The following is a 22790-nucleotide window of genomic DNA, read 5'->3' as shown; positions in this document are numbered from 1 at the left end:
ATTTAATTTCAGTACTATATTGATATAAATACTACCACAATAGTATGCTTTTAACATTGGCAACATGTGCGAGTGAGACACCGCGCCCCACTTTTGCTATCTCAAGTGGACCGTTTTGTCTAGTCTGGTAAGAACACCTTTCTGCCTCCGTGATAAGGTTCAATTTACTATAACAAAAAAGGTTAGAGTGTGCTCCATTTTATATCTCCATCAATGCTAGTGACTTATATATAGACTGAAAGATTTTGTAAATATATGCATCGAGTCAGAAGTCACAATCATCTGGCAAATCGTACATTGATCACAGGTTAAAGTTAAGCAGGTTACTGAGTGTTTTTCCATGACTTGCTCTATTGCCTGAATATGGTCCATAGTAGAGAAACCTTTACGGAAGCCGGCCTGTTCTACTGGTAGTTGGTTTTCTGTAGCAGGGGAGATGCGCTTCTGAAGACAGGATGAAAAAAGCATGTACAGGCTTGACATTAGGCTTATAGGCCTATAATTGGAGATGTCAGTGGGGTTACCTTTTTTGTATAGAATGATAATAATTTCTGATGTCGTCCATTGATCAGGAACAGTTTTTTGCCTGACGACAAAATTGAAGAGGTGTGCTAGAAGAGGAAGCTTTTAAGTGTTCATTTGTTATCCTGTTAATTGGTATCCCGATTGTTAACTAAGGGTTGAATAAATGTTGCCTTTCACGAATTAAGCCAAATAAGAGACGGATAATTTGCATAATAAGTACCCAATTAAAGTAATAGAAGTATGACCATGATGTTTTCCTTAGGACTTACTTGCAATCGGAGATTTTTCATGTCGAGAGATAAGCGAAAAACATATAGGTAAGTAGATTGCAATATTCATGAAAAACACATATTTTAGCAAACTGCAGTCATTTTAAAATGATTTGTTCATTAAAGTATGATAATCAGCAGGATTGCCTCTTACTTTTTAATTTTTAGTTTTTCGTTCTAAAAATGCCAATACTCAACGGCATTACTCCAAAGAGTAAGTAGGTAGGTAATGTCGGTATACTTATAGCATTACTTATACAGTCAACATAAACCTTTCAAATAATTTAAATATTAAATGATAATTAAATGATTTACAGCAGTTCTTAGGTATAAAGGTTAGGTAGGAAAGTAGTCCATATTAAGTATAAAGAGTAGGTTGGTATTTTATTTACATGAATAACTTTAAAAATCTATTTAATGTCGTAGTAACGTTTAAGTCTGGCTGTACGTCTTTTTACCATGAAGGGGAGACTTTTTGCGATAGCTTAAAAATGGCTCAACGGATCATATTCGCTATAGTATTCATTTAATTATTTTCTTAAGCTCTATTTCTACGGGTTATTTCATATTTTTGGACCCATAGTTCAAAAATGAGTGGTAGTTGACCACTACCACTTCCACTTCCCTGCCCTTCTCTAATCTTCTCTTCCCTCATCTGCCTTTTAATAATTCCCTATACAAACCTCTGCCTCCTTTTCACCCCTAAAGGGTTGGCTTATTGGTCGAAAATTAACTCCCTAAACAAACCACCCCTCTTTTTACACCCTTACAGGATTTTGGGGGCAAAAACTTTTCGATATACGTGCTCACAACTAAAAATAAATTTAATCTGAATCATAGTGTTGTGTTCCTGCCGGTGAGTAAGGTTGCCAGAGCTCAACGAGGGGGGGGGGGGGGATGCTAGGGTCGGCAACGCGCATGTAACTCCTCTGGAGTTGCAGGCGTACATAGGCTACCGAGACTGCTTACCATCAGGCGGGCCGTATGCTTGTTTGCCACCGACGTAGTATAAAAAAAAATCAGCGGTTATTTTTCCAATACAAACTTCCACCCCCTTCTCACCCCCTTAAGGAATGATTTCGGGAATAAAAACTATTCTATATCCTTCGTCAAAACTAAAACTATCTATTTACGTACTATTTTTCTTCTAAATCGGTTCAGCGGACACACTTTCGCATTTAAATTATTAGTATGGAATTATGGACTTGTATGGACGGTGTTGGCCACAAGCCCGAGTGCCTATCGTTTAACTGTATGTAATTTGTTTGAAAGTATGTCCCTGCATATACTGCATAGTGCATGTGTATAATGTATACATAATTGTTGCACAGAGGCACAAATTTCACTCGAGTAACTGACAAACACGACACGAGATGTAACGATAAAATTATACAACTAAATGTCGAATGGCCTAATATTCTTCAGTTCTGCCGTAACTTCGCCACCATTAGTCGTTTATGATAACGATATACTTAGTCCAAGATTTGCTGCGTTTGGTACTAGGTCGATCTCTGCAAGATTGCCATTTGCTATTTTATATAATTCGGTGGATCAATTTTTGTGTTGTTATTCTGTCTCGTTGTCCAAGGGAAAATAATTGTATCGTTTGATAGAAGAGATGTACTTATCACGTTCTAGTAACATACTTACTTAAAAGTTGGCCCGCTATGGAAATAAATAAGTAAATAATTATTTGGGGACAATCATACACAGATCGACATATACCCAAATTAAGCAGAACTTGTACTATGGGTATTAGGCGACGACATACATACTTAAATAGATAAATACATAGAAAACACCCATGGCTTATATAATTGCCACAAAAATGCATCTTTGGTAAGTTTACTATCCAATAAGGATTTTAATTTTTTTGGTAAATTTGGTAATTTTACTATCCAATAAGAGCTCCCACATCTACATTTGTCTGGCCGTCAAAAGTTCTCTATATCAAACACTAATTTAATATTGGTGCCTTGCCTAGGTCCTTACTTGGCTAAGTAATGAACACTACTCGTACATACAATTCTTATATCGATACATATATATATTTGGATTTCATTTTTTCAGCAAGAATATCATGAATTAATTTAAGTTCTTATGCTTTGCTAGTCGTGATATAAATTTTGGTTTAAAATGAAGACGGAAGCACGCGGTAGCACATTTATTTGTTCAAGTGTTGTTCGAGTTCTCTTTTGTCATATCAGAGGTATATAAATTTAATGTCACAAAAATAAGTAGATATCAAAACATAAAAAGAACAAATAGAGATATATTGAAACATTTATTATTAAATAATGTACATAAAAACGAAATTTAAGTTACAAGAATTATTAAAATCTACCCTCCAACCCTTGGCCTCTCGGCAAAGTTCCCTCTAGGGAGTGTTCCCGGTACTGGTTTTCTATACAAATACAGCACCGTCCCACCTCCAACGGACTAATGTAAAAGCAGGCGCAGCGGCGGAAAGCGCCGAAATTTTCAAACGTAATAAATATAAGAGCCTCGGTAGAAAGTACCATTTTGTACCATTAGGCGTTGAAACTCTAGGTCCATGGGGTCCCAGCGCGCACAAGTTTTTTGGAGAAATCGCGAAACGTCTGGTTGACGTAACTGGTGACCGAAGAGCTGGCGGCTTCCTCGCACAACGTATCAGTATTGCGATACAACGAGGAAATGCCGCCAGCATCCTTGGTTTCCATCCAGTTTAGATATAAGCTAGTTATAGTAATCACGGAGCAAACCCTCGGACAGACGGACATGGCGAAACTATAAGATACACTGCATAACATGTTACAAACTAATCGAGAACTAGTAAAAAAAATTGAGACATCGTAAAAATGTTGTGATGGTACTGAATCCTCGGGGTGCGAGTTGGACTCGCACTTAATCTTTTTTTTTCAAACCAGGGGGCCCCGCGAGCTATTGTGCTAAGGGCGCCTTCTTAATCCGCCCCTGAGTAAACTGTCGGCCACCAGAGAGTGGTTAGTGAGGTGTTGCCGTATTTAGAGGTTTTACGTATAGTTACACTCTTCTAGTACCCGAAACTGGATAACAAGTTAGACAAGGATAACATACGGTAAGGAAAACATGAACACTTGATATAAAATTTGTTGGCGAGGATCATTCATTCGGTAGCGAAGCCCAAGTACAGTCTTGATTTTTAAGAGATTGTTTTGTAAAATCAATGGAACATTAAGTTTTAATGATTGAATCTTAATAATCAAAGTCTTACTTTGATAATGAAATAGCAATGTTTAACAAGGAAACTAGAAAACTGACATTCTTCCGGAGTTTGATTGAGGCTGACCAAACGTAAAGATATAGATATTAAATGATTTAATTGTTACATTTAAATAGATTTTTTAACGCTGATTCCACCATTAGAAAGCTATTTAAATGTAATAATAAGCTAATAATCGTCGATTTTGTAAAATCCTTTTCATTCGCGCTGACCACTGATCGGAGCTCGGCCACTTGTCTGCTTTTGCGCAAATCTGCAGCGCCACTTGATTAATTTTGGTGTTTTCGCTGGCGCCACTTTAAGGGTTATTTGTGTTTATAGAATCGGAAAATACCCTTACCCCTGGACCCTTAGAAGCCCTAAAATATTAATAACATAATTAAAAAATAAGCAGCCAATAGGCCTTACAACAAAAAAATCGAAAAAAAACATATTGTATGGAGGGTTCAAATTGTAAAAGTGCGATATCGACCCCTAACATGTATTTAAAAATTCTGAAACAACATTAAATTAGTTTTTTAGTGGTAGATTTAACATTAAGCGGGTGCCCCATTGAGAAATATAACTGACGAAATAAGGACCACCCTAATTCAACCATTATAGGAGTAGAAAAAAATATTTAATCTTATTTGGTGTCCAGAATCCAGATTCTTTTTACGATTCCAACTTTCACATATAATGGTATTGTCAACAGTTGTTGTTTGCCTGACTACTAGATATGTTATGGCTCAAAGTTTTTGTTCGTGCTATTTATTATATTAGTGAGCAATTGAATTTCACCAATAAAATCTCGCAAATGACGTCTAAACAGTATGTTGACAAAGTGTTCTTGAATTGTGCATAATGCTATGTACGGATCTCGAGGTCACGTTACATTGGATTTCTCGAGAACCTGCCTCGCCCGTGCTGACTAAATCGGCATGAATACATGGCCTGATATCGACACCCGTCTGTCAAGCCCTACGTTATGTACAGATGGATAAATATAATACAAACTTACTTACTTCAATAACTAAGTACCTATCTTACTACCTTCAACACCAACAACATATAAATACGAAACAAATCCAGAAAATCTTTTACTTTGATAAAGTCTACAGTTTCCAAATGGAACAACTAAGTTTAAAAGATGTTAAAGATGTACAATCTGGACACATCCCTGCTGGGAACATGTTTCTGTGTATGATGGGTGTTAAATCGTCACCACTGTGTGTAAACTGTCAGAAGTCTGATGACTTGTCTCACATGTTGTTGGACTCGGTCCGGAATTCGGACTTGAGAAAAGAATTTTTGGTAGTTTGGGCTCCATACACAGTGGACAGATCAATTGTTGGTTAGCAAGGCCTTTATCAGACAAAGCAATCAGTGTATAGGTCACTTTATTGATTTCTACCTTGAGTAGGGAACTATGAAAGCACCCATATGAGGCTGACATGTTCATCTACACCTGCCGCGATAGCAGAGGACGCTGGTTCGATTCCAGCCTGGGGCACTGGAGGCCTTGGTCACTTTTCCTTAGTATATGACATTTATTTCAGTTTATAATTTATTTTAGTAGTGTTTCTACTTGAAATAAAAACAAATTAAAATATTTTCAGTTTTTTTTTTAAATTTGTTCTATTACTTCTAATTTCGTGTAAAAGGGTCTAGCAGGCTAAGCGAACTAGAGGTGCCCCCAATGACGGGTTTGGTCATTCTTTCAGGTGGTGTACTGGCAAGTCCTAAGAACACTCTATGCTTAATATCAGTCCTCGATCTTCTTTTGTTTTCGAGTTATTCAGGATACTGTAAAATAATCAGCGTATCATTGAAAGAGGCATATTTTGTAAACTGTTCAAGTTAGATTAACAAAACAAAATTATATTTGACAATAATAAAATAGGCTACAAATATACACATTTTTAACCCACGTCAGGTACTTATACTTCATTGTGTAAAAAACATTTTATTTTTCTTCAGATTTATTTTTTTACTTTTCGCGGAGGTACACCTCCAGAAAAAATATGCATGGATAGCCACTAGTACCCGCTACATACACATATAAAAATATTTGCGTAAATCTTCGTGCGTCATGTCAAAAAAAACTAATATGTAGTTAGGAGCATATGTAAACAAACTACTAGTGCAGGGTGTAGATAAGTTGGTATGTAGGTGTGTAACCTTTTCTTATAAACCTATTTATAATGCATCGATGATGACATGTCAACGTTGATAACAATTGACACATATTCTAGCTGCATCGTAGTGATTATCTGCTCTTTGGCTGCATATGTTTTATTTGCATTTTGTGTTAGAAAATAGATAACACTAAGTGCAAGTCTTGTGAAAAAACATTAAAAAATATTATAAATAGTGTATGTAACACATAATTAGGTATTAAAACACTCGAGTGGTCCTTTTAAGAAACTCATCATTTCTTAAACTCTCACTCGTATTTTATTGCCTTTCATTATGTGGCAGTCACATGAACTGCTATTCATAAACACTGGTTACTATATTGTATTGGAGCTCAACTCATATTACGAGCGACTAACCACATATTACTTACACTAGGCACCTACTCAAGTGTATCATTACGAGGTCAAGAAGATGCGATAAGTTCCAAGTCTTAATTCAATATGCACCGCGATTCTGATTACAAATACATATAACAGTGTGTGTCAGTGACTTTGTAACATAACTATGTACAACATCGAACGAACTCTGATAGACCGGCTCATTTAGCTCGATTTAGTATGGAGATATTGTCCCAAGCAGGGCCCGTTCATGTCATGCCGTTGACGGAAAAATTACACCTAGGCGTTATTGACGGAGTGAATTGCGCTGTCTATGATTTTATTTTGACGACCATGACGACCGGTTTGGCCTAGTGGGTAGTGACCCTGCCTACGAAGCTGATGGTCCCGGGTTCAAATCCTGGTAAGGGAATTTATTCGTGTGATGAGCATGGATATTTGTTCCTGAGTCATGGATGTTTTCTATGTATTTAAGTATTTATAAATATTTATATATTATATATATCGTTGTCTAAGTACCCTCATCACAAGCCTTATTGAGCTTAGTGTGGGACTTAGCCAATTTGTGTAATAATGTCTTATAATATTTATTTATTATTTATTTATATTTTATTTATATTTTTTTGTTCAAGTACTCTAGGTATTGTAGCGCCACCTATTTAAAGTTTTTTGATGACACTTTTTGGTACATGGAGATGTCGTTCCTTATCTCCGCCTTCCGTAGTTGCTGTAATAAAACTCGCTGTATGTTAAATTACGTCATTTTTGCGCCAACGGCATGAAATGTACGGGCCTTGGTCCCAAGCATATCTGGGGGCACGGTAGTGCCCCCGTCAAGATGAGCAAAGCAAAGCGCAAGGGCATTACCTATCTTTTCTCGAAGCGCTTCGTCGTTTTTTGAACCCTCATAACTTGGGTTTGGATTATACCAGATAAACAAAATTCTCGGGATATAATGACAAAAGTGGTAAGTCCACAAACAAAATTTCAATTTTAAGCATACAAAATTTCAATTACATAGATCCCATACTTTAAATTTTATTCATATCTAAAAAAACTGACTCACTGATTCACTCACTGATGATCATATAGGGTACTTCCTGTTATGGAGAAAGATATAGAATTGTTTTCAACGCCAAAATCACCAGTAAGGGTGAAAAGGGGAGGAAAAGGGGGGAAGGGGTTGAAGTTTGTATGGGGAATTAGACAAACAACCAGAATGTATTAAAGATGCCCCCAGATACGTATTTCAGGATGTTTAATAGTAAATCACCCCCAACCCTTTAAATTAGGGGATGGAAGATTGTTATAAGCAACCTACAAAAAGAAGTGAAATCCCATCAAACACATTTTCATGTAAAATGTTGCTAAGACGAAACCATAAGGCTTGCACTGTCAAAAAGGTATCAGATCTCTTGTGGAGGCAAGCTTCTAACTCTACAAGTCCTAACTTGACAAACTGTACACCTTAGTCAAAATATGTGGATTGGTCGTTTCATTACTACAAGAAGTACACATTGTATAATAAATAAAAAATAATTAATACCTAGTGAATACATTTTTCACCTTACCTTACGCCCATGTGACGGCGTCGTCGCCGTTTGTAAAAAGGCGGATTCTTACAATTTAATTGCGTCATTTTTTTCACAACCACGACGGTGGCAAATAAACATACAACAAGCCCGGCTCCAGAGCTCCAGAACTCCAGAGCCTATTACATGCGCGTTGCCGACCCTTTAAAAAGTTTAAAAACATATATACCTACCTATATTTACTTAATCCAACCTATCTCCATTGCAGAAGTTTTAGTTGTCATCATGTACCTCAAACATGATTGTATTAGGTTCATTTTTATATCCTTTACTGATAAATATATGTAGGTAAGTAAATATACACGAGTATAAAGCATACCGGCACAACACATTATGCCGAAAATTCAACTTCTACCCAGCGTCGTTATAAGGTTCCTCTGCTATTGTTTTCGTTTAACGAGTAGCTATATGAGGAAACAAGGAAAGTTATTTCGCAAAGTAATGGAACCCAGCAAAATGAATCGATTAAAGACATTTTTAAAAGTTACCTGTCGTGTATAATTTAAGTACTTGCACCCACAATCCTAGTGCTACGTAAGGCTTTTTGGTTTATTTACCTTACAGGCAAACGCTGATGTTATAGGTAATGTTTATTGTTTTATAAAGGTCATAAGAACAGAGCTTGTTTGGTTGTCAAGACAGATACATACAACATATTGATAATCTTCTTTCTTCCAGCTACATAGTTACTTCCACCATTATTGTGGTAAAAATTTATCATACTATATAGGTACTGCCATACTTCCAAATAAAGATTTACCAAAGCTGATTTCTAAAAAAAAAATATTATTATTATAGACGTTGGGACGTGCTGACCCCATCGCCCGCTGGTATTACCAGTGCTATCAGTCAACGCAGGGCAGCTAGTGGCGAGCTGTTGCGGAGTAGCTACCCCACGTACCCGAGGGCTCCTGGAGAGTTCTGTCACCCGAAAAGTGGGTGGTACAGGATTCTCTGTCTCTGGCTTGCCTTAGCCGGCTGTACAGAGAGAAGTCTCGAGAACTGTGTTCTAGGCTATATGTTTAAAGTCCAGCGACACCTACTCACACAGTGAACCATCCTAGATGTCGCTTTTTTGAGCGCCCATCTTACGGGGTGAGTCACCGTCTGCCGTGAATAATTTTTTACAATTTTGTTTTTCATTTTTTTAGGTTTTAGCCCATCGCGTTCACCCCATAGCCGTAGCTCTATTTGATTCCTTCATTTTCATTCCAATAGTAGATCCTTACACCCTGGCGGATGCTGTGTTGGCTTTGGCTCTCAGCACGTCTCCCAAATTCCGGAACACCGTTGTTTCGTGATGGAAAGGAAATAATATTCTGTTTATTTCATTAAGAAAGATACATGCATTAAAAACCTTAACTTACCTACTTAATCTTAAATGAAAATAAGTTAAGGAGTCTATAAATACTGTAACTTAATATGCCGGTATTTTGCCCTCTATCCGAATACAGGCTTCGCAGGGGTTACATAAAACCTTAACGAATTATGCACCTAAACCTTCCTCAGTCATAGGTAAAAACCGCATGAAAAACGGTTCAGTATTTTTTGAGTTTATCGCGAACATACAGATATGTACAGACAGAGAGACGCGGCGGGGTACTTTCTTATAATATGCAGTGAAACCAGCATGAAACTAATTAATGAATTGTACCCAATGGTGTACTTCTGCTTATACCTACTTATCGCGATTATTGTGCTATTGACTGTTATTTAAGAACGCATAAAGATACTCATAATTTTGAATTAATTAGTATACTAATCATGAATGGCGACAACAATGTAAGTGTGTTTACTAGAGTAACCGTGATTCACGAGCACGTGTCGGTTCGACGCAGGCGCATATCGTGTCGTGTTTGTGTCGCTTTCGTCCAAGGGCAACACGTGTCATTGTCAATTGTGTCTTAATTTGTTATATCATTATTGTCCGTTCGATAATCAATATCTCTGTATTCGTTAATTCTGTGCTTGGGTTAGGTGTCTACATTTTTTTATTTCATTCTTAAAGTGATATGAAGATAATCACTCAGCCTATTTCCCTTCAAATAAATAGATTGCTTTACTCCTGTTAAAACTTTAGGTGCTACATTACCATCAGGATAAACGCTAACATGAGAGAGAGAGAGACTTTAGTATATACTTATAGTCCAACGAATTACTGAACACAATCATAATGCTTTGCTTGATCTCACGCGTGCAGAAGGTTATCACTTTATCAGTTGCGGTAATACGAGTAGGTTACACACATGACTTCGAGAAAAGTTCTCCAATCCTATAATCTTTATCTGCCTTATCTAAGTTAAGTGAGCATTGGACAGTAGGTAATTAAGCCAAATACATAATTTTTGGACAATCCTACATGACAGAGGAGAAGAACCGTCCACCCCTTCCCAGAAAAAAACCTATGAAAGGAAGTCATTAATTGAATAGCACAAAAACTGACTGTATTTTGAGAGGTAATTTAATTACCTCTCAAAATACAGTTTTTTAAGCATTTGAAAACGAAAACAAGAATATGCAATATCAGATCTTTTGCCATAAGTAGAATAATAATAATGACAATTCTTGGTACAATGCCTCGAGGGCCTATTTTAGATATAAGCTAGTTATAGTAATCATCTGTATATATCCATTATGTATATTGTTATTGTAAATAAATAACAAGGACATAAATTTTAAATAAAATGCATTGGATTTAGAGAACTATGGCTTTGGTAAAGCCTTACAAAGAACCCCTTCCAAAACCCTTGAATAGGATACCGGATCGGCTACTGCTTTATAATAATGAGTCTTTTTAGGGTTCCGTAGCCAAATGGCAAGAAACGGAACCCTTATAGATTCGTCATGTCCGTCTGTCTGTCCGATTATGTCACAGACACTTTTTTCCGAAACTATAAGAGCTATACTGTTCAAACTTGGTAAGTAGATGTATTCTATGAACCGCATTAAGATTTTTACACAAAAATAGAAAAAAAAACAATAAATTTTGGGGGTTCCCCATACTTAGAACTGAAACTCAAAAAATCTTTTTTCATCAAACCCATATGTGTGGGGTATCTATGGATAGGTCTTTAAAAATGATATTGAGGTTTCTAATATCATTTTTTTCTAAACTGAATAGTTTGCGCGAGAGACACTTCCAAAGTGGTAAAAAGTGTCCCCCCACCCCCTTAACTTCTAAAATAATAGAAAGAAAAATCTAAAAAAAATGTAATGATATACATTGTCATACAAACTTCCACCGAAAATTGGTTTGAACGAGATCTAATAAGTAGTTTTTTTAATACGTCATAAATTTAAAAAAAAAAAATTTTTTTTCATCAAACCCATACTTATGTGGTATCTATGGGTAGGTCTTCAAAAATGATATTTAGGTTTCTAATATCATTTTTTTCTAAACTGAATAGTTTGCGCGAGAGACACTTCCGACGAGAGAGTCCGACTTGCACTTGGCCGCTTTTTTTAATAGGCGGGGAGAAGTCTGAATACTTAACTCAATGAAAATGAATTAGGTGTTTACAAGGGAGTAAGGTTGTCAGAGAACTCAACGAGGGTGCGGAGTGTTAGGAGCATGTAACTCCTCTGGAGTTGCAGGCGTACATAGACTACGGGGACTGCTTACCATCAGACGGGCCGTATGCTTGTTTGCCACCAACGTACTTTAGTATAGGATCCCGACTCAAGAACTACATTCCTATCGAAACGCTTTAGCCAACTACGAGTATAATAAATTTGACCAAACACGTACCGCCCTGGTCAAGAGGTCAAGACGAAACAAAACGATTGCTCTAATTAATTATTTATTTTTGGTTGTATGGTAGAAACCATTGCTTCATAAGACAGAAACGTGCATGTGACACCCTTAATATAGCCAGCTCCATAGACTACTAAGACCGCTTGGCGTTGCTTGTCTCCATAGGCTACTGTGGCCAAAATCATGAAAAAAACTGTCCATAAATTAAATTTAACAAGGAACAATCCAGCCTCGCCGGGGCACGGGTCGTGAAAGTATCGCGGCTGCTCGCGTGTCTTAGCTGTATACTTTTGGTTAAAGTATGTTTTATTGGCTCATAGATGAAGTATTGTATACAAATTATACAATAGAGATATAATATTGAAACCAATTGCAGTAGCTTCCATTAAATACATAGAAAACATAGAGGACGAATTGGACATTCCTGTTTTAAAGCATAAAGCGGTAGAAATTTTACAGATGTGGGGGAAATATCAAAAATACTCCAACATTTCTCTTGAATGTCCCATGATTGGTGCCGCTTAAACTAGGGGATGAAAGTTTGTATGAGACTTGCACAAATTTTAATGCTAGGTCTGAAAATTAGAATACATTTTTAAATTAGGGGATGGCCGATTGTCATAAGCAACTTACAAAAAGAAGTGAAATCCCACGAAAAACGTCTGTCATACTGTCAAAAATATATCAGTTCTCATATAGAGCCAAGTTTATAATTATACAGATACACGCCCTAACTCTACAAGCCCTTACTTCAAAATATGTGGCTTAGCCGTTTTGCTACCGGCACATCTTAGGCGTAAGGTGAAAAATGTCTTCACTTTTCATTACTTTTCTGTTATATTATAGTTCTTGTCGCAAGGAAACGGTCAAGCCACATATTTTGACTAAGATTGTGAAGTTAGGCTTGTAGAGTTAGGGCGTGTAGAATTAGGAGCTTGGCTTTACATGAGATCTGATAGCTTTTTGACAGTGCGAGCCATATGGCCTCGTCTTGGCAACATTTTTTCGTTAACATGATCACCCGCTCCGTACAACCGCGCCAGCTAGCGGATGACCTAATGTGGATATACATAAATATACTCGTACCAGCTACCTTTACTTCTCTTGTTACCTTATAGCCATCTCCAGAATAGCTAATAAAGATTCTTGGAAATTACAAGATCAATGTTGAATAAGTAGGTAGGCACAACTCTTCTTATCTGATAAAAAAGCATACTCGCATTTATGAGGGACCATGCTACCTATCTAATAATAGAAAGTAGCGTATCCTCAAGAGTGGGAGTGGTTAAGTAATTTTGCAAATGTTGAGTTGATCTTATACTGGCTGGAAGGATAGACTTCTAAGTGATGATTTTGTCCAGTAAATTTGCCCTGTCTATTTGTGCCATCAAATATGTTCCCAAATGATGTGCCAAGCCCGCGTCGCGAGATGACAAGTCCATCGTGAAGTCTATAACTCAAAGCTAAGCGGATGTTTCAATTCCGTTAAACAGAATCATAAAAGGTTAATCACATGAGAGGATCCTTATTGAAAAATGGTCCCAATTAAGATCCAGACAGATATTTCTCACGTTTCTTTGGTTGGTTCCTTTCCACAATTCAATTGTTAAGTTTTTTCTGAACTCGTAAACATGATTAGGTCATGCTTTAGGAATAACCTATGTAATATATCATTTTTAATAATTGAATATTACCTGATTTCTCTTATTACATATTGTATTTTCCGTTTCACATATTTGCAGACATTCTCGATTATCAGAAAAAATTGTCCGATTCCCTGTAAAATAACTCTGCAGCGACTTTGCAGTGACTAAGTGTGAAGTTGCCACTAGGTATAATATTATCATAGGACTCAAGAGTTTAAGGTGGCACTGCCACAATATACCAATGCTGTGCAGACTTAGCTTCGTCTCTACCTACGATCGAATTTATTTACCTGCCTAAATAATCTTCGTCCATCTTCGGCTAAAACATTCACAATGTTATAGATACTACTCTTCACAGCGGTCAACGGAATAGTCAGTACAACAACAGAATCACGAATTATTTAGGAAGTAGTTAAACAATTGTTGGCACTATTTTCAGCAGTGCAGTGCAGTAGCCTACCGGCTAGTGAGGGACGGTTTAAACTCAGATTGTTCCAAGGGTTAGAAGATTACCTACATATACGAACAATGCTACTTTCTCTAATTATTTCATGTTTGTAAAATAATCCTCACAGGCTATCAGGTCGGTGCGGCCGCACTAGCCATTGTCCCGGCTCAAGTAGAAAATTACTGTATCCGCCTCGCAGCGTCTTATTTCACGACAGTTTGCTCCTTTTAGTGCCGCTCTGTGGCCTTAAATGGACGTTATATGGACCGCGAGCCGTGCAGCAAGATTTGAAGACGTTGAAAGATAATGCGTTTGGAACCTTACTTACTTTTCAGAGAGTCACGACAAGCAAAACCTTCCACGTAACACTTATTTAGAGTTATAGGTTATAGAACAAGTTTCTGATCTGAACTCCTCGAAGTTACAGGCTCTTGCTCATTTTGATGAGTAGTAGCAAGTTTTTTCCAGTGGGTCGACCTAATAGGCAGATATGGGTTAATGTTAAATTAATATGGCTTTTCAAATACTACACCCACATATTTAACAAAAAACAAAAAATCCGGACAAGTGCGAGTCAGACTCACCCACCGTGGGTTCCGTACAAATTTAACCAACAACAAAATGATCCTATAAGGTTCCCGTTTTTTCCTTTTGAGGTATGGAAACCCTAAAAAGAACTGGCTGGAAGAATTTTATGGTTTTCATTAGCAGAGGCCTATTCAAATAGTAATTTCTTGTTTTCAAACAGTTATGCATAGGCACATGACCGAGAGGTGTCAACAGTCACATTTCTGGTTTAAGAGTTAAATGTTTCCTTGTTTCCCCCATGACAAAACCAAAACAAAAAAATCCAATTGGTCGAGTCTTCGAGAAATCGAAAATTAATGTGTGCTATAAGACGTTGCTTCGTACCAAATTTCAAGATTCTGAGTTCACGGGAAGTACCCTGTAGGTTTTGATTCCCTCGCGAGTGTCAAAACCGCGATAATTTGTCGCGGAAATTTGCGGCATAAACGACTGTATCTTTTGATTGCGTTGGCTTAGAAGTTTGATTTTTTTCACAGCTCCTTACAACCCCTCTGGTGTTGCAGGTGTCCATGGGCGGCGGTAATCGCTTACCATCAGGTGATCCGTCTGCTCGTTTGCCTCCTCTATCATAAAAAAAAGCTCCAAGGGACAGTAGACCTGAGTATTTGATATAAATTCCAGCTTGATACCTCCACGCGTTCCTGAGAAAAAGGGTCTTGACAGACAGACGGACGGACGAACAACAAAGTGATCCTATAAGGGTTCCGTTTTTTCCTTTCGAAGTACGGAACCCTATAAACAAGAATTTTAGTTGAGTACCTCCTCCTTTTTGACGTCGGTTAAAAACCTGACGTGGTAGGTATTAAATTACATTACGACTCCTCTGTTGTACGTTGATGAGCTGTTTTTCAAGGTTAGATTTCCTTGTAATATGATTGATGTAGTATATGTAATATTTAATTTCGAATTACCCAGAATTCTGAGCCCTGGAAGTTGTTTAGATCCTTTAATTAACAAAAATAGAAAGTCTTTTAAATATTTAGGTACTTACTTAACCAGTTTTCTATCTTTAATTTTTTATAGTTATTTTGGTAGGTATCTGCGAGGTATCTGCTTAAGACGGGTGCAGAGAGGAATACTGCTCACATCAGATAAACTGTACGCACAGTACGCAGTGACCCTTGAGCTACTTGTATTATACCTAAAATACTCATAAGTAGGTGCTTTAGTAGCCAGGCGAATCCTCGTGTGGTAGGCACAGAACACTTTTTTTCTTTCTAGCAAGCTTTTTTAGCAACAATAAGCACTTTCGAATTCTCAGTTACCATCATATAATTTGTTGATGCATATTGAATATATTATTATGTAAATACCTACATCAAATTGAATAACAAGTATTTCATACTATTTATTTGTAAATATACAGGCTGATTTCTGGGTAGTGATCCAGAACCACTTTTTCTGAATCTATAAATGATTTACATTCTCATACGGTAGTATTTGATTGAAAGATAATTAGTTTGATTTTTATTAATGTTCAAGTAAAATTAATCTTATACGAAGTAATCATGGTCACCCTATGACTTTTGACATACGCTGTATGGAAAGCGACAAGACGTCACATTGAGTAGGGTGACCAAACTGTATGCAAACATGTTTTTTTTCTACTTGTCGTCTGAAAAATAATCATAATTATTGGTGATAATAAATAATCAGCAACATCATTGGACTCATCTTTGAATTCTGTGTGATGTGTTGTTCTCTTGCTCCACGACCCCGAAATCACCCTGTATATCTAATTATGATCAACATTGTTAACAACACTTAAATACCGACTCGAAAATGGAGATTTTTGTGACTCGAGTTTCCAATTTTATAAGGTACCTGTTGCCTGTATATGTGTAATTCTCATATTTTCAAAACACTTAATAAAATGATCATATGTACAGTCAGCATCCGTGGTCCCGTATGAAACATCGCACTAAAAGTTTTTGGTACAGTCAAGGTATTAAATATCGAAACGGATAAAGTGCCAAAAATATGTATACACGACCTTAATGCCGATATATTAAGGTAGTGTGTACATATTTTTGTCACTTTGTCCGTAACGATATTTAATACCTTGACTGTACCCTCGAATACTTTACCAAGTAGCGATATATCTTGATAGTTCGCGTTCAAAAGTGTCAGCAACAGTTGTTCAAAGAAAGGTAGATGCTTTAAACGTATATAGTCTGATACGCTGATTTTGATGCTGACTGTACCTACTTAAGTACGTCGTGGTTTGCGGTGCACGAATGTTTGACATTTGCCAAACAGAAAGTACCTACTCTAATACACCACAGCAGATATGAACTAAGTAGGTACTTATGTTATTAGATTTATTATATCCCGTACCCCTAGTGTAAATTTAGTCGATAGCGAAACGTGACGTACGCGTTTGCGTTAAGTCTCATTTTGTATGGGTTTTTGAACAGCGCGCCAAGCGGGACGTTTTGGAAAGTCAAAAATCTCATACAAAATGACACTTAACGCAAACGCGTACGTCACGTTTCGCTGTCGAAAATATTTACACTAGGGGTACAGGTTTGATAGGGTTCGAAACGAACACATTCACGGTAGCCTCGAAGTAAGAGACGTCGCCGATAAGATCCAAGAAAGTCGGCAGATGCGGTTTGGGCATGCCAAAGGCCGCCTGAATAGGTACAACAGAGCCCTTAGCTTAGCTTTGTCAGGCCCAAACAGGAGGGGCAAAGGGAAGGCAGCGGTGGCGCAATGTCATCGCCAAAGATTTAAACGCCTGTGGGTTAGCTGAAGACGATGTCCGGAATAAAGCGAAGTGGAAGGAGACAAGCAGGAAAGCGGACCCACGCGGAGCGGAGGATGTGGAGGAGTACGGGACAACCGCTAGGAGGGTGATGATGGTGGACCCATATTATTCAATTTACAGTTTTATACTTTAACCAATTTTCCTTTCAACAAGGTAAATCATTGACTTTCTATGATCTGAGTTGTCAACTTAGGTACCTTACCTAGACACAAAGTACCTACATAATTACTTTACAATTTTTTTGAGGCCACTGTCTATAGGTAAACGCCTATTGAATAGTTAGGATATGTATGAAAATGATTTTCATGTCAGGCATTTTGTTAGGAATTAAGCTGAAGTAAGAAAATAAGGATGTAAAATAATAATAAAAAAAATAGCTTGAGTAAAATTAGCGATTTTTCTGTAAGACTGCCTGTCATTTGGTACTTTATGAGAGGATGATGAACATAAGTTTCCTTAGACACAGTCAGCTAAAAGATTGAAGCTGAAACTAGTGAATATACCTTTTTGGTTAATTTTAATATTTTTCAACGTTTGATCACACGTATTTATAAAATACGTTTTTTCACGTATGCAATTAGAAAGTAGGTAATTTACACCCAAGGGTGAAATTAATTTTTAAAAGTGAATCATACCTACGAACTAGGTATATACTAAAGTTATAATTAGCACACAATAGCGCGGAATTTTGTATCAGAATAAATTAATGTTTTGTTTTTATACCTTAAATCAAGTCTTAGACTACCTACGCTATTTCTTGTACCTGTGCACTTACTATGGGACGGCGGAAACTTCTTGTATGGAGAAATTGTACAGTTCCTCTAGGTTAAGTAAGGAACTACAATTTTAAACTTGTACTATGAGCTACATACGTACGCAGTAGTTTTCGATAGGTACGTTACGCAATAGTGCCCAACGTCACACCAAACGCAGCTGCCTTTGTTAAGGTTCCGTACCAAAAATGTACAAAAGGAACCCTTATGGTGCGACTCTAGCCGTCCGTCCGTCTGTTTCTCTGTCTGTCACATCGCTAAATATCTCGAGACATACTTAAGCTATCGATTTGAAATTTGGAATAGTTATGAACAACGCTAACCCAGACACGTCCAAAGTATTAATATTATTATTATTATGTTTTTCCCATCACGGAACAATTGTGTTCCGGACCTTTGGGAGGCGTGCGCGGAACCGAAGCCAACACGTAGAAGCCCTTTTGACACTTTAATGAAATGTAAGAGGTATAATGTTTTATTATTAACTATGGAAAATGCCCATTTGCCCAATATGAAGACGGGGCAAAATTTCAAAGTCTTAGTGACTAGGTCAAGTGGGGTATCATTTTGTATTCATAGAGAAAAAAACTTGATTTATGAAGGAAAATGCGAAAAAAATACCGTATACACCCCGTCCTTCTTATCGCCGAAGTTTACAGACGAAAAATTATGAAATTTTTACATAATTTTAACATTACTATAAAGTTTACAAGAGAAATATAATCAGACCTCTAACTTGGTAACTTTTTTTTTTCTAACAAAAAACCTTTCCGAATTCAGTTTGCAATTCAACCAATTTTACGTGTGTTTATTACACCTGTTATTTCTATGAGATTACATTAAATACACCTTGTTTCAAATAAAAGATCAATTTTTGATTTCGGTTCACATGATACAGAATTATCCTCGATAATCCAACAAACGTGCATTACATCGCGCGATGGCGCTGTACACAATTATACTTAGTATAGGTACTTCTGCTCAAAAAATCTTTCGCCTTTATAGTTACACGAGATAATTCATAGTTTGTACGTAACCCTCGGTGCGCGAGGAAAACGAACTCGTACTTGACCGGTTTTTTTATTTTATTTTACCGAAAGATTGAGTAAGTAAAGTACCTAAGCGTGATAAACGGGAAAAAGTTACAATTTAAATTTTATCCCTTAAAGCGTCGTAGAACGTGTCACAATGTAAGGTTTATTTTGAATTTGTTTATGTTTTCACTGTGTTGCGGACACTTGAAATTTTTTAAGTTGGCATACTTGCTATAAATAATTTATCTTGATTGTCTTGTTAAAATTGTATGGAGACATTATGAATAAATGTATTCATTCATAAAGTAAGACTTACTTACAGGCAGGCTCCTAACCTGCCTGTAAATTAACCTGTATTTTTCAAACTCGATGGGTACGCTGACAGGCGTCATTTAAATACAATTTAGGGTTGAAAATTCTCGAAAAATTCAATTGTTTTTTAGGACATTATGAAATTTTCGATTTTTCCCGTATTTTTCAGTTTTTTTGGGGAAAATTGCCAGCATTTGGATAACAATACAGATGCCTAAGCAGGTAAAGCTACCTAAACTATGGATTAAGTAAATATGAATAGAAAAATTATTTTCAAAGTGCGTATTTTTTCTGTTTGTTTCTGATTTTTTTCGTTTTTATCCGAAAAATATAGACACTAAGTAGTGACATTGTTTTTTTCGAATAAAACTTTAAAAACATGGCTTTTAAACAAAAATGGAGATTTTTCCGGGTTTTTTCAACCCTATTAAAATTTTGCGGGATATACATGGCGTTTTTAGGGTATAAATTATATAGATGTGACACCTGCCACCATACCTATCGAGTTTGAAAAATACTATTATAATAACCGTAGTATCTACACAAGCAAAATCAATCAACATCTCAGGTGCGTATGTGGATATACCTATAAATTTGTTAGTATCATTGTATATATTGATACATTATCAATGTGATTGGTTATCAGTTTATTTTTATGTGGTTTATTGTCTACGGCCCTTTCTTTTACAAACTAAGTGTTAAGTTTCAATTAGATTAAGGACTACTCTAATCCGACGTTGACCCCGATTTCTACATAACTTTAGCTTACTGGGTACTCGTCGGTATTGACTCTGCCTATGAAGCAAGAGGTCCCGGGTTCGAATCCCGGTAAGGGCATTTATTTGTGACTTTATCACGAATATTTGTTCCTGAGTTAAGGATGTTATCTATGTATCTAAGTATGTATTTATCTATATAAATATGCATATCGTCGTCTAGTAATATTACAAACTTTGCTTAGTTTCGGGCTAAGTGTGTAAGATTATCCAGTTCTTCTGTTAACCTAGAAACATAAAATTTGGCAAGTTGCTATGTTTTATACGAACTAAAGTAAAGGGATTTATCCGATAACCGTAATTATGTAATTACACATAAATATAATTAAATATAGGATCTAACCGGGCAAGAGATGAGAATTAGGTACGTATTTTAAATCCTGTCTTTTACATTGTATATAAAAGCTGCAAATCGTTATTATTTGCAATTTCTATAATGTAGAAAGACATGATCCCTGATCATATAATTTCTAGGTAACTAAGAAGTGTTCTCAAAAACAACGATAGGAAGTGTGGCTCTAATGATAAGGATGTCATCCCTAATGATGCATTTGTTGTTTAGTTCGATCACGAAAATCATATTGATTTATTGCTCAGTAGTTGTCTGGGGTAGGTTTTGCTACATTATTTTTTTGTAGATTCGGTGGCTGAGGAAGCGGGAAAGTGTGCGCTGAAGCCCGACATCTGGCGTGGGGGCGCAAACGGTAGTAAGCGGGGTGACATTTTCATCCTATAAATTATATTAATGCGCTATATTGATACTCATGGTAGAGCCGAAATATAGGTAAATGTACTTATTTTGTTGGGCAATAATAGAGCTTTTAAAATATAAATGTAAGTAAATGTAGATTGGTAATGTGATGAGTTCCTTTCAACAAAACTCATAAAAAAAATTGTTACCTATGTAATGATGTTTGTCTTGTACTAAAATATTTTTTTTATAAGTACCAGAGCTGTTCTGGTCACTGGGCCCATTTAGGTAAGTAAAACAATTAAATAAATAAATTAAATACTAAATAAATACCTAAGTATAGGTAATGTTATACGTAGGCAGGACGAACGTAAGAACGTTCTTAGTATGTTTGACACACTTAAGGCTCTTAAGCGATTTCAAAAAATTGCTATTTTACTAATTTTAGGTACTAGTAAATGACACTATTCCAATATATATTGCTAATTGTCTGGAGTAGTAAGTAGGTAGGTATGCTAAATTTTAAGTTATTTTAAACTCAATCAACTTAATTATGGGCTAGGCCTACGTTATATGTAAGTCGTATAAACAAAATAAATATCCGGCCCTAATTCAATAAAACGAATAATGGCAGGCTATAAATAATTTAAACACCAATAAATAAAACTATTAAGATCTACTCATTACCAAACTAACCTCCGGACAGTCGGACAACAAATGCCACAACACTGATTTGTTAAACAAATCACACTATCACTAATGACCACTCATTTTAAAAGTTTATTTATTATGTTTGGCGCGTATTTGGGTTCAGTGTTCGCATGTAGATAGCGCGTCTACGTGCTTCAAAGGTTCAAACGATACTGAAACTTATCAGTCTCTGACCGTAACCCACGCGTGATAGATTAGCTACAATGTACCTATTTACTAATGTTTAAGCTGTATCTATAGGTATTTACATACTGTCACAGCTGCTGTCCTAATGAGTTATCGGCAACATTTTTGTGAGTCTCTGTCGCGTTGTTATCAATTACTTACATACTTATAGACTATGGAAAAGAAAACCACGCGGGACCACCAAGTATCGAACTTAGATGCCTTCTAGACACGCTATTCCCCAAGGAACTAAAAGATTATAGAGGAACCGCGGTTGGTCATATATTTTATAGATTAGGTACTAACTTGTAACCCACACTAGTACTTACCTATCTGTCTCTACTTTTTTAACTTACTTTTTTCATGTACCTATCTAATTTGGTAAGTGACCGAGCGAAAAGGAAGGTCTCCGTTTCAGCTTCGGCAAAAATGTTTATGGCCGTCTGTCCTCCTCTACTGAGCTTTTTGAGCAGGTTCGATAGTGACATATAATTTTTGTCGTATAGTTTTTACTGTATTTTTTTTTTTCAAAATAATTGCGGTAATTGGCACAAAGTATATGGTGCAACAAACTAAAGTGGGCTGTGATAATCTACTCAACGATTTAACCATTTTTTACTTTTATATTTTGACGCGAGGTCTACTGCTCACAGAGCCTCTACTACTAGTACTATTAATCTTCGTAGGGACAGCTACAAAAACGTTTACGTAGTTGTAAGCTAGTAGATGATACCTACGTTCGATAATATCTTCGCTTCGTCTAAGTAGACAGTCAAGTGATCAGATTATAGATTTTGCTCAACTCAACTCAATACGTTAAATGTGTTACGAAATGTGCTACGTCCGTGCACATTGTTTAGATGTCGAAAAATTGGATATTATGTTGTCAAGAATAACAAAAAAAATTAATCATAAAATTATATTGTGTGGTGATTTTAATATCAACCGCAACAATCAAAACTTAATTAATACTTCG

The 22790-nt window shown here is 36.4% G+C and overlaps 1 protein-coding gene across 2 annotated transcripts in view; it reads right to left on the bottom strand.

Annotated features, from left to right (window-relative positions):
• The window catches only part of LOC133515541 (protein peste-like), a 36641-nt gene extending 13971 nt beyond the window's left edge, over positions 1–22670 (bottom strand). For both annotated transcript variants that reach the window (XM_061848090.1, XM_061848091.1), the window contains exon 1: positions 21635–22670. The gene's annotated coding sequence lies outside the window, so the exon portion shown is untranslated. The remainder of the gene's footprint in view (positions 1–21634) is intronic.
• Between the last annotated feature and the right edge of the window lie 120 nt (positions 22671–22790).

The sequence above is a fragment of the Cydia pomonella genome, chromosome 2 (genome assembly GCF_033807575.1).
Source record: "Cydia pomonella isolate Wapato2018A chromosome 2, ilCydPomo1, whole genome shotgun sequence".
In the NCBI taxonomy this organism is placed as follows: Eukaryota; Metazoa; Arthropoda; class Insecta; order Lepidoptera; family Tortricidae; genus Cydia; species Cydia pomonella.
The sequence above is the reverse complement of the archived record's forward strand: the minus strand, read 5'-3'. Positions and strand labels throughout refer to the sequence as shown.